The sequence below is a fragment of the Barbus barbus genome (genome assembly GCF_936440315.1).
Source record: "Barbus barbus genome assembly, chromosome: 15".
In the NCBI taxonomy this organism is placed as follows: domain Eukaryota; kingdom Metazoa; phylum Chordata; class Actinopteri; order Cypriniformes; family Cyprinidae; genus Barbus; species Barbus barbus.
In genome coordinates, this window is record NC_136743.1 from 26,283,780 (window position 1) to 26,295,806 (window position 12,027).

Consider the following 12,027-nt stretch of genomic DNA (forward strand, 5'->3'; position numbering starts at 1 on the left):
AAAGTTTTCAGTAAGAAATATTTTAGTATTTCATATTTGTCACATTATCAATATCAGTATTATGCGACCAAAAGTGCCTAATAATATTTTACACTGCTGTGTTTTACAATGTGGAAAGTGAATTTCATTTTGTTTTTGCTGCACTGGCCATCACATCGTTTAAAAAATTTGGAAGGACTTGCTATCACGTTTTTAATGAAAATTATAGTAGTACACCACATAATTTATTTGTAGCAAATGTTGAATTTATTTTATGGTCAGTCATATCATTCTAAATATACTTTGTAAATTATTAGCAGGTTATGAGTTACTCACACTGCGAGTTTTATATCTAGAAATTAAAGTACTCTTAAAGCCTTTTTCCACTTAATAATAGTTTCCAAAATATAAAAAACTTGTTTTTTTTCCTGAGTGCTAATGAGTTTGTTGTTAAGGCTGAATTCTACAAGCATACATATTTATGAGGATGTTAACAATAGTTGTTTCCTATTTTGCCTCAAGATGTTGTCAAGGAAGTGTTGATGATGAAAGAATCTGCAGCCCAGATATTAAGTGAAGTTTTGCATAGTCGCTTTTTTCATATTCAAGGTCATTGGAGAGATTTCCCCACACACAGATGAGGCTTTGACTCATAACTGCCAAGTTCATGTAGATTCAACTGTTCAGGTGATTTATGACCACAATTAGTGCAGAGAGGTTCGCTTGTTCTCCCACTAACAATGGAACAAAGAAAATGACTAAAGAAATTAAATGAAAAAAATATTAATTGGATTTATTGCTCCAATTTGATCTCTTAAAAGCACCCAGCTTTTTAAATGCAATTAGTATGGTTGAAATTGTTCAAGAGGGTTGGATTTATTTAGTTGTTTTTGCTTTCATCATACTGCTTAATGCACAAGTGCAGGGGCAGAGACGGTCCTAATACCAAAGCCATGTTGAATACCTTTGTCAAGGTTACAAAGTGCTGCTACAACAGTCATGCCTGAACAAAACATCTTTAGTTGCTGGGGCAGCCTCTCTAACCTCCAAATAATTGAGCTCTTTCAAACTGTCCTCTCACAAAACAGTTTGTTTTAGACAATAGAATATCAGAATTAAAATATTGATAATAACTAAAGCTTACCTACACCACTGCAATTCCACAGTAAACGCCATTGACTTCGCAGATTGCCATAAGGCAATTTTGAAACACTTCAGTAAATCAAATCTCAGTGAAATGGGCTTTACTATAGTATATGTTTTTAAAATGCTTGACTGCACTACGTAAAACTAACTTTTTCTTGAAAAAACTCCTCATTGAAAACTATTAAACACTGACAGTCTTTAAAGGATTTATGTTTCTTTTAGTTAGCTTACATTTTGTACTACTGTAGCTTATACCACTAGCTTATTAGCCTATAACCTCCCAAAATATGACATTATATGTTTTACATATATAATACTTTTTTAAATTATACTGTTCAATTAGGCATTACAAATGACTCAGAGAAAAAAAAAAAAAACATATGGTACATTCATTCACTAGTAAGTTTCTCTACTATAACTCTTGTTTTATACCTTTTTTATATTTGAATTGTTTTATACTCATAAATATAACTTGTTCTGGTCTGAAATGATGGAGTGTGGGTGTTGTAGACAGGCACCTCACATTCACAGTGGAGCAGGCTTACCTGTCAGATCAGTGTCTGTGTCTGTCAGCTCAGAGCGAGATGAATGCCTCTCATTTTTCTCCTGATGTTCTTGTCAATACTTTGCTCTGAACTTCTGCCATACACTGAAATGGATTGGGTGGGTAAGTCTGTTTACCGCTTCTGTCATTATTCAGTGAAACCAAGGCATCTGCAGTAGTATTCGTCTAGTAGGCCTGCTAGGTTAAAGAATTATATAGCTGGAAACCCAATCAAAATTCCACTTTCATAATTTAATGTTAAATTTTCAAATTCCGGTAATTTTTCTATGGTAAAATAATCACAAATACAACAAGATTTAATCAGTTCTGAGCTTAAGTGTTTGAGGAGGTATTTCAGTTTAACCTGTGTTTAGTGTGCCAGTTGTTCGCTATCTGTCAGTCACTATGAGTTATGTTGTGACTCGACATTATGGGGTCTTACTTGGGAGCATTAATCCTCTCTGATTAAGAGAAAACGGCAATGAAATTTGGTTAGTGGATTTTGCATGCTGAGCCACTCCCCGTGCACACGGGTATAAATAGGCAACAGGTGTATCCACTCATCAGATTTTTGCTTCGGAGCCGAGTGAATGAACACAGTTTGAGATTCACCAGGCGAATTCTCTCTTAGAGCCCTGCACGGGCCTCAAATTCAGGCCCTAGCCCGGCCATGGCCCGAGACGCTCAGGCCCAAGCCTTGCCCGTGTCTGACAGCTTATCAGAATTACTGGCCCGGGCCCGACCCGAGCTGGTCTTTTTTTCCCCCTTCTCCCAAAATAGCTTATACTACTATTTCAGCTACTTAAATAGTTCAGTTTTGTATGTAATGGCAAAGTGATTATATTTTGTTTAGTTTTTTTTATTAAGTTGATTTAGAAAAACTGATATGATGTTGCTAAAAAAGAACATTATTTTGTGTATTTGGTGTAATGCAATGTGTTTACGGTGGTTCGAGGTTCAAAATTCCATGCGACATTGGAATTGCCCCACTTTACAGTGTTCACAGCCATTCATAGTGTTCACATTGTAGGCTACTCTCTCCCAGGATCAGGAAATAGTCCTCCGTAAAATGCGCTGCACACACTCGAATATTTGCGTTGTACTGTTCTGGAACAGTGTGGTAAATATAACTTAACCACTGATTTCTAGTTGTGTTCTTCATTTGGAAGGCCAAACAAAGTACTTTCGCTTTCGAAGAGAACCATCGGCTAGTGCTCTGGGCGATCTGAGGGCTATACTGCCCTACAAAGGCAAAAGACCTTAACTTGCTAGAGTGTGAAACTGAGAAAAATGACTTTAAAGTTTTTTACTTGCCCAGCCAAATTAATTATAGGTAGGACACTGGGAATTTGGCAATTAGATGTTTTAGTAATGAAAATTATCTGCATTAAAAAATTGTGAGCTCAAACTTGATTTTTACCCCTATTTTGAAGATCTGCAAAAAGTGAGAAGTCATACCAAGGCAAAAGGTAGTAACTTCCACATTATCAATATTTGTTTGCTGATCACCATTTACAAAATCGTTATAGTAACACCTGTATAAAATCTACTGATCATGGGCTATCTCAAATTGGCTGTTGCATATAGTAATGTGACTGTATTAATTCATAAAAAATGTTGACCATAACAAGCAGACTAAAAGTTAAACATGTGAGTGGATACCGTTTTGCAACCAATTTATTTGCTATGCTCAGTTACGTAAAATAATTCTAGACATAGCATAATTGCTTATATTGACTTTAATTAAATAGCCTAACCTAAAAGAACAACTTGTGTATTTATGTGAACGCCAGCTAGCAGGCATGCTCAGAAATGCGTGTAGATTAAACATCTCCGACGACGTTCAGCGCCATGGATTGATTTTCTCGGGTTACAAGAAAAGGTAGGTTATGATTTAATTGCGAACTGTTAGGCTACTGATTTTATGACTGATCATGCTAGGTGCTACGGCATTCAAGTACACACACATCCAACTAGAAGTGACAGCCAGGTGAATAATCTGCATTACAAAAACGAAAAAAAAAAAAAAATCTTTAAAGGTTATTCACAATTATGTATTGCTGCCAAGGTGACTGGTCTTTACAGTGCTTTGTTATATGGAGCTGTTTAGTAGATCGTGATCTAATTCGTTTGTCTACACCGTAATTAAAATGCAGCAGACATTAATGGACAGTAAAAAAAGGCAGAACACCGTATATCTCCAAGCCAGCACCGTAACTTCATTTTGACGTGCGGTTAAAGGCAGAACGTAACTCATTTTGAGCGTTCCAAACAAAGTGAAAGAGCTGTTACTGGTGTTATAAAGTGTTCTGCCTTGGTTTCTCCAGGGCTTTTTGAAGTTACGGTTGAGACGACCCAATTTTTTCTCGGAAAAACAACGAAATTGACTCAAGATATTTAAGTACATGATAAACGATGTCTTGAATGTTCCAAAAATATCAAAAATCAAAGTTATGGTCTTTTGCCTTTGCACGGCAGTATAGTGAGAGCCTCTCCGCCAGGCCAGTCCCCATGGACCTCCTGCAGCAGCTGCTCTGTGCAGCTCCCTGGTGATTCTGCTGGGCCGTCTGACGGCATGCCAAACGTTTCATTCAGCGCACCGATAGAGGATCAGATGTTGATAGCAGCATCGGGGGATGGGCTATCGTCCTCTGAGGATGAAGATTTGGCGGGGCTGTCCCCCTTGGGTGTTGTCGCCACCACCAAATCGGACCCAGAGTTGACGGCCATGCTTTCCTGGGAGCATCAGCCTTGAGGCGTGCGCACCTCCCAGTCCCGAGCCCTCGCAGCAGGCTGATTGGTTCCTTGGCATGGGCCGTGGCTCGTGACCACGCCCTGCCCTGGTTCCTTTTTTCCCTGAGGTACATGAGGACCTGATGAAGCCGTGAACAGCCCCTATTCGGCTGGAAGCCACTCGTCTGCCTCCTCCTAGGGGGTTAGAGGGTACGTTGACATTCCCCAGGTGGAGAGTGCAGTTGCGATGCACCTGTGCCCGCAAAATGCTGCTACTTGGAGGAAACGTTGTCGTCTCCTGTCCAAATCCTGTAAGCTGGCGTCGGCTCACCACCAAAGCTACAGTCCTGCAGGCCAAGCCGCCTCTGCCCTGCATGGCTATCCTGCAAGTACACCAAGCCAAGGCACTAAAATGAATGCACGAGGGTAGTACAGGTCCCTCTGGAAGGTGATGTCCACGTTAGTGGTCCAAGAGCGCCATCTATGGCTCAACCTTGCTGAGATGAGTGATGTAGACAGTGCGCTTTCTTGACGCTCCCATCTCCCAGTCTGGGCTATTCGGTGACACTGTCGAGGACTCCGCCAGCAGTTCTCGGCAGTACAAAGGCAGACTGAAGCTATGTAGCACATCCTTCCCCGGCATGATCCTCCACCTGCCACGCCTCAGCCTGCCCATCGGCAAGGGCGCCCTCCTGCGGTTGCTAACCCGTGCTGAGCCCATGTCAAGGCCGGCGCATCGAGCCTCACACAGGAACGCAGCGCGGTGCCCCCCTCCCATGTCCCAGCCTACCCCTAAGTCCCCCAGAAAGACGATGAGGTGGCCCTGACACAGACAGCCCAGAGATGCGAGGAACTGCTTCTCTTCCAGAGATGCCAAGGACAGTGCCACTCCTTTCCCCAGAGGAGGGCCGGGTGGAGAATATTTGCTTTGTTCTGTTCTGCTGTTGGCCAAGGGCCAGCGGTAACCACATTCTCAAAGAAAGAGCAGTTTCCTTTTCCTCTGGGCCATCAGGTTTGTGGGTTGACAGTGAGCGATGCACTCCCTCCTCACCCTCGCCCACGACACCCCCTATCATCAGCGGCCAAGAGATTGCGATTCGGGGACGCAATGCCTTCCCACGCATCTTTGGCCGGTTCCTCCGTGGACATGGGGAGTCCTGCCGTGATCTTGCACGACTTCCCACTGCTGCACCACTGTGGGTATGCCGATTGTCCCTTTGGTGCCACTTGCACTGAGTTTAGGAGCGTGGCTCGCACTGCCCAACCCATCCCGTTGGCTCATTCGAACAGTCTGACTTTGCTAAGCGAAGGACGCAATCGAGCCTGTCCCTCCAGCTGAGATGGTGTCTGGGTTTACAGCCCTTACTTCATTGTGCTCAAGAAGTAATTGTGCCATCAGCCAGTCCTGGATCTGCGTGTCTTGAATCGGGCCCTTCACAAGCTTCCATTCAAGATGTTTACACAGAAGTGCATCAGTCATGACCATCACGCCGACATGTTGGCGCTCGTTCAACCCCTGGATGGACCTTGTCTTTCTACGGCCTGGAGTGCCCTTAGAACAAGTGTCTCGGCATGTCTTTGTCACTACAGATTCCTCCAGTGCGGGCTGGTGCACTACATTTACATTTACTTCTGTCAGGACCACTATCGTCAATGATAGACACTTAGCATACAGTTTGGTTTGGTGGTATGGTTCTGTTCTGGGCTGCATCCATGCAGCCTGTCATGAATGTGCAGGGAGAGCAGCAATAACCCCCCAAGGGTTAACAGAACAGAACCAAGCAGATATCATAAATGTACTTAATTACATTTAGTGTAACACATTACTCAAGATTAGGGAGTCTGATTCAGCAGAAATGTCAGAAGCCAAGTCCTGACTGTGGCGAAAGGAGGAGTTGGGGATGGAGGAGGAGGGTAATTTTCTCCCAAGTAAGCAAGCTGCTGAATAATACTGAATATGTGCTTATGTACAGATGCCGTGATAGGTGTCGTATTCCTATAGGTAGATGTGATCAGCTGATGCAAGCTTGACTCACGTGACCTGCCAGAACTAACACTAACGCTTAATATTTACATTTAGTCATTTAGCAAATGCTTTTATCCAAAGCGACTTACAAATGAGGACAATAGAAGCAATCAAATCCAACAAAAGAGCAACAACATGCAAATACTAAGTCTCAGTTAGCCTAACGCAGTACACATAGAAAGGTGTTTTTTTAATTTATTTTAACGAGTAGATAGAATATAGAAAAAATAAACCTTTTTTTTTTTCTAAAGAAACAAGTAGATAGAATAGAAAAAAGAAAGCTAGTGTTAGTTTTTCAAGAAAAGCTAGTAGTTAGAGATTAAATATGCAATTGATAGAGCGCCAAGTGTGTGTGTGTTTTTTTTAATAAATAGAAAACAGATAAAATAGAAATAGAATTGAGAGTGTTAGAGTTAGAGGGTCAAATAAAGATGGAAGAGATGTGTTTTTAACCGTTTCTTGAAGATGGCTAAGGATTCAGCTGCTCGGATAGAGTTGGGCAGGTCATTCCACCAGGTGGGAACAGTAAATGAAAAAGTCTGTGAAAGTGATTTTGTGCCTCTTTGGGATGGCACAATAATGCGTCGTTCACTTGCAGAAAGCAAGCTTCTAAAGGGTTTTGTAGGCAAAAATTAATGCCTTGAATTTTATGCGAGCAGCTATTGGTAGCCAGTGCAAATTGATGAACAAAGGTTTGACGTGCGTTCTTGCAACTACATGCAACGGGCAGGCAGACTCAGAGTTCTGGACAGGGCCTCGACTGCTTTGGCACACCAACTGCCTCGAATTGCTGACAGTGCTACTAGCCTTGCGGCGGTTCCGGCCGCTGCTGCTTGGCGAGCACATATTGCTCCGCTCGGGCAACACTGCAACCTTTTCGTACATCAATTGGCAGGGTTTTTCTACGATCGCGTTGCATGTCACAACTCGCCCGCCATCTCCTCCTCTGGAGTCAGACACTAGCGACTTGGACGCAAATGCGCTCTCTCGACAGCTCACGTTCCCCGGAGAATGGCGATTCTATCATGAGACCAGCTGGTCTGGAGTCGATTCGTGAAGCTCAGGTAGACGTGTTTGCCTTCCATGAGTCCTCCCACTGCCAGCTGTATTTCTCCCTGACCGAGGAATGAACGCACTGGCACACAGCTGGCCTCAGACTTTACGCAAGTATGCATTTCCCCCAGTGAGCCTTCTCAAACAGACACTGTGCAAGGTCAGGGAGGATTAGGAACAGGTTCTGCTGGTTGCGCCGTATTGGCCCACCCGGACCTGGTTTTCAGAACTCATGCTCCTCGTGACAGCCCCTCTTTGGCGCATCTCAGAGGCTTGGCACCTTTGGCACGATCTGGACGCAGCAGACCTAAGTGTTCTCACACCGGCGGTGGAAGACACTATCACTCAGGCCAGAGCCCTCTCTACAAGGCGAGCTTTTGTCTTGAACTGGAGTCTTTTCGCGATCTGGTGATCTTCTCGCCAAGAAGACCCCTGAAGATGCACGATTGGAGTAGTGCTTTCTTTCCTGCAAGAAAGGTTGGAGCGTAGGCTGTCACCCTCCACCTTGAAAGTGTATGTGGCTGCTATCGCAGCACATCATGATGCAGTGGACAGCCGGTCCCTGGGAAAGCATGGGGGATCCCTTTGAGCTGCTGGACTCAGTTGAGCTTAATTCCTGTCTGCTTAGACCGGACCGCGCTCACTTCCATCAAGAGGGTCGGGGACCTCCAAGCATTTTTGGTGAGCAAAGACTGTCTTGTGTTCGGGCCAGCCTACTCTCACGTTGTCCTGAGACCCCGGCCTGGATGCGTGCCCAAGGTTCCCACCATGCCTTTTTGTGATCAGGTAGTGAACTTGCAAGCACTGCCCTCGGAGGAGGCAGATCCAGACTTGGCGTTGCTGTGTCCCGTAAGAGCACTGTGCATATACGGACCTCACCCGGAGCTTCAGAAGCTCTGAGCAGCTCTGTGTCTGCTACGGAGGTCAGCAGAAAGGGATGGCCGTCTCCAAGCAGAGGTTGGCCCACGGGATAGTGGATGCCATCGCCTTGGCGAACCAATCCCGAGGTGAGCCGTGCCGCCTGGGGGTGAGGGTATTTTTCCACGGTGAGGTTTCCCTCTTGGTGAACCCATGTCTTTACTTTGACAGACCATTCTGTCAGTCTCTGCTGGCAGCCGTTCCATCCCTACTCTTAGGTAGGACCTGCCTCAGAGACCCATTCCATATGTAGAACAGCCCCAGGCCTGGGACAGTCCATATCAGTGTCTCCACATGTCAACTGCCTACAGGTAGGATGTGGCCTCTGTAGTGCCCTTCTCTGGAAGGCTCACTTCCCCATTGTTAGTGTCAAGCTGTGACAGCAAATAGAAAAGACTTGAAGCAATCTTTCATTGAAGGTCAAAATCCCTTCTGTTAAGAAATTTCTGTGGTGAAAGGAACAGCATCCTGGCTATCACCAGCAGCGATATACTCACCTTTGGTCCCTGCGGGTACCAAGGTCAGCAAATTTTCACTGGGGCGGTGGGAAGGTTACGACTTTTGCGTAGCATTTGTCAGACACGTGGCTTGTCAACATTTGTAATGCCGTAGTGTTGTGACAAGGTTCAGGTTGTGGCGCTTTCCATGGACCCCATAATGTCGAACCACAACATAACTCGTAGTGACCGATAGATAGGGAATGTCTCGGTTACGTACATAACCCTCATTCCCTGATGGAGGGAACAGAGACGTTATGTCCCCATGCCACAACCTCGAACCATTGCTGGTTGCCAGGGACAAGTTCTCGGAGTGGATGCACCTGTCGCCTATTTATACCCATGTGCACGGGGAGTGGCACAGCATGCAAAATCCACTAGCCAAATTTAATTGGCGTTTTCTCTTAATCAGAGAGGATTTGGGCTTCCAAGTAAGACCCTACGACATAACGTCTCCATTCCTTCCATCAGGGAACAAGGGTCACGTATGTAACTGAGACTCTTTTTTTTATACTGTATGTCTCTTTTTAATTCTTTGCTGCATTACATTTATATTATGACTCTGTTTGCCCTTTCAGTTGGCTTAAGAAACATTTCTTGGCTGAAATTAAATTATACCTACCTTCATTCACAGAAAATATTGATTTCATGGCAGATTTATTCAAACATTTGTTTCTAGGTTCTATATGTAGGTTCAATATGCAATTTAAACGTTTGTTATATAAACATAGGTTATATATTGACAGCTAGGGACATGCAACAGGACTAAGCACAACTGACAGTGACAATGAGTCAGAGTCTTACACTGTAAATTGACAAGGCATTTTAGGTTGTGTAGAATCTGTAATCTCTGACCCAGTTTGTTTGATGGCTTCCATGGCTGCAGTACGCTGTGTTTTCCATCAACTGCCAACCCAGGGTGTTGAAGTCTTACTGGGTGAACTGGCAGTGGGTGGAATCACATAGACCAAAACAGAAACAGTCATTCCGACACGGAACGCAAATTTCAAAGTAGAATAACTGGCTGTAAACATTGTTTTCCAAGAAACAAGCATATGAACTTAGAATATTTATTAAATATCTGCAAACATATTGTAGTATTATAAGTGTCAGTACATGTAATCAGTTACTAAACAAAAACTGCACCCAAGTGGGAGGGAATAATGATGACTATAGGGGGCAGGAAGGAGTGTCAGGACCCCTGATAGTGAGATTCCACAGGGGAGCTGGCAGAGGGAGAGCCCACAGAGGACCCGACGGAGGATGGAGCTAAATCTGGGCTAAACCAGGGTGACAACTGACCATGGTGGAGCCCCGGGCAGAGCAGAGAAGCCAAAGACCCAGGGTGACGCCAATGGTGTAGGGCCAAGGTGGAGCCAAACAGCTTGGGGGACCATGCCACAGCCCAGAGACTCGGAAGACTGTGGTGGAACAGTACCTGTTGTAGCTTATCCACATTGTGTGCACAAAATAGACACTGACACAATCAAAATGTGTCATTGGACAAGCGCTAGCTAAACTATACCTTTTAGGTCAATGATTTCAGCCCTCCAAATCTGATTAGCCAAATATTTTTGGTTGCTGAAATGTTTCACTATCTTAACATTAATACAGGAACAAAATATTCATGGTATATCAAAATGCAAATGCAGTCTGAGACTAGAAGTATTGATTTTTTTGTCTCTAAACTTTCTTTGGATCCCACTGCATCCACAGAAATAAAGCACAGACCTGCAAAATATTTTTTTTTACAAATATTGTTGTTTACTTGCTTATGCCGTGCTGTTGTAGCTTGACAAAGTGAAGTTGCAGATGCAGCTTATTCTTCTTGTTTTTTCTCATCTCAGCTTTAATGAAAAAATGCTGTCTTATTTTCTCTGGGCTATGGACTAATGTGGTGTATCATTCACTTTCTTTCATGAGTTCCACAATAGCAGCGGCAATGAACATTATGGTATTCTAACATCCGAACCGTCTACACAGCTGCCCAAAGCCCAACCATATCAATTTGCATTTCAAGCAACTTTGCTTTTCTAGCCCTTAGAAACACATGAATCACAAGTAACTGATCTGGCTCAACAGGGACCCGGTCCACAATGGCCCGTCAGCCACGCAAACAACACAATCAGTGTTCTAAAAGCAACCCAGACTTAAGAGCATTTTTTTTTTTTTCAATCTGTCTCATAAGGCCGCAGGGAGTGAGCGAAGGCTTTTAGCTCTTAGAAAAATGTCCAACATCAATACGTCTCTTTTCTGCCTGCAGGTAACATAAGGCCAAGTGTCAGCAAAATTTGTGTTGTGTGTCCCATGAATCATTCATGGTGTCCCATGAGGTCAGAAAGGTTAAGGTCGTGGCCCTCTGTCAGGTGACATGTCAGGCTGTGTGCTTTCAGACAGGTTGCTGTGTAAGCTGTCAGTAACTCCTAAATTATCATTCTTACACGTCCTTGCGTGCTTTCCATGTCAATGATGGACTTACTTTAGGGGAAAACTGGGGTGACTGTAACAGAGGACAGTTGCAACGTGTACAACACTTTTTCTGAAAAAACGTTGCAACTTTTCTTTTTTCAGAAAAAGTGTTGTACACGTTGCAACTGTCCTCAGATCGTGTAAGGACCCTTGCTGTCTATGGAGGGTCAGAGACCTCTCGGATTCCTTCAAAAAAAGTGCTTACATATATTTTGTTATATATATCAATATATATTGTGACCACCCCACATATAGTTTGGGTCACAAGTTAAATTATTTGTATATATTTAGGGCCCAAGCCAGTAAGGCGCAGGGCCCTATTGTTCTTCTAAGGATTATTATTAGGGCCCAAGCCAGTAAGGCGCAGGGCCCTATTGTTCTTCTAAGGATTATTAGGGCCCAAGCCAGTAAGGCGCAGGGCCCTATTGTTCTTCTAAGGATTATTATTTTTTTTTTTTTTTTTTTTTTTTTTTTTTTTTATTTCAATCATCCGGGCACTTTTGGGGGCCTTAACGTGCCCGAAAACTCTCGAAAATTGGCACGCACATTGGAACCTGCGGCCATTAGGACGCCGCTGAGGCTGGGACCCGGGCGTGGCACAGGGGCTCTACGGCGCCCCCTGGAAAATTGTCAGAAAACTTGATGTATAGCTCACACATACT

At 44.0% G+C, this 12,027-nt stretch overlaps 1 protein-coding gene across 1 annotated transcript in view; it reads left to right on the forward strand.

Annotated features, from left to right (window-relative positions):
- The window catches only part of LOC306881418 (alpha-N-acetylgalactosaminide alpha-2,6-sialyltransferase 3-like), a 119,308-nt gene that overhangs the window by 42,782 nt on the left and 64,499 nt on the right, over positions 1–12,027 (forward strand). The window lies entirely within an intron of this gene.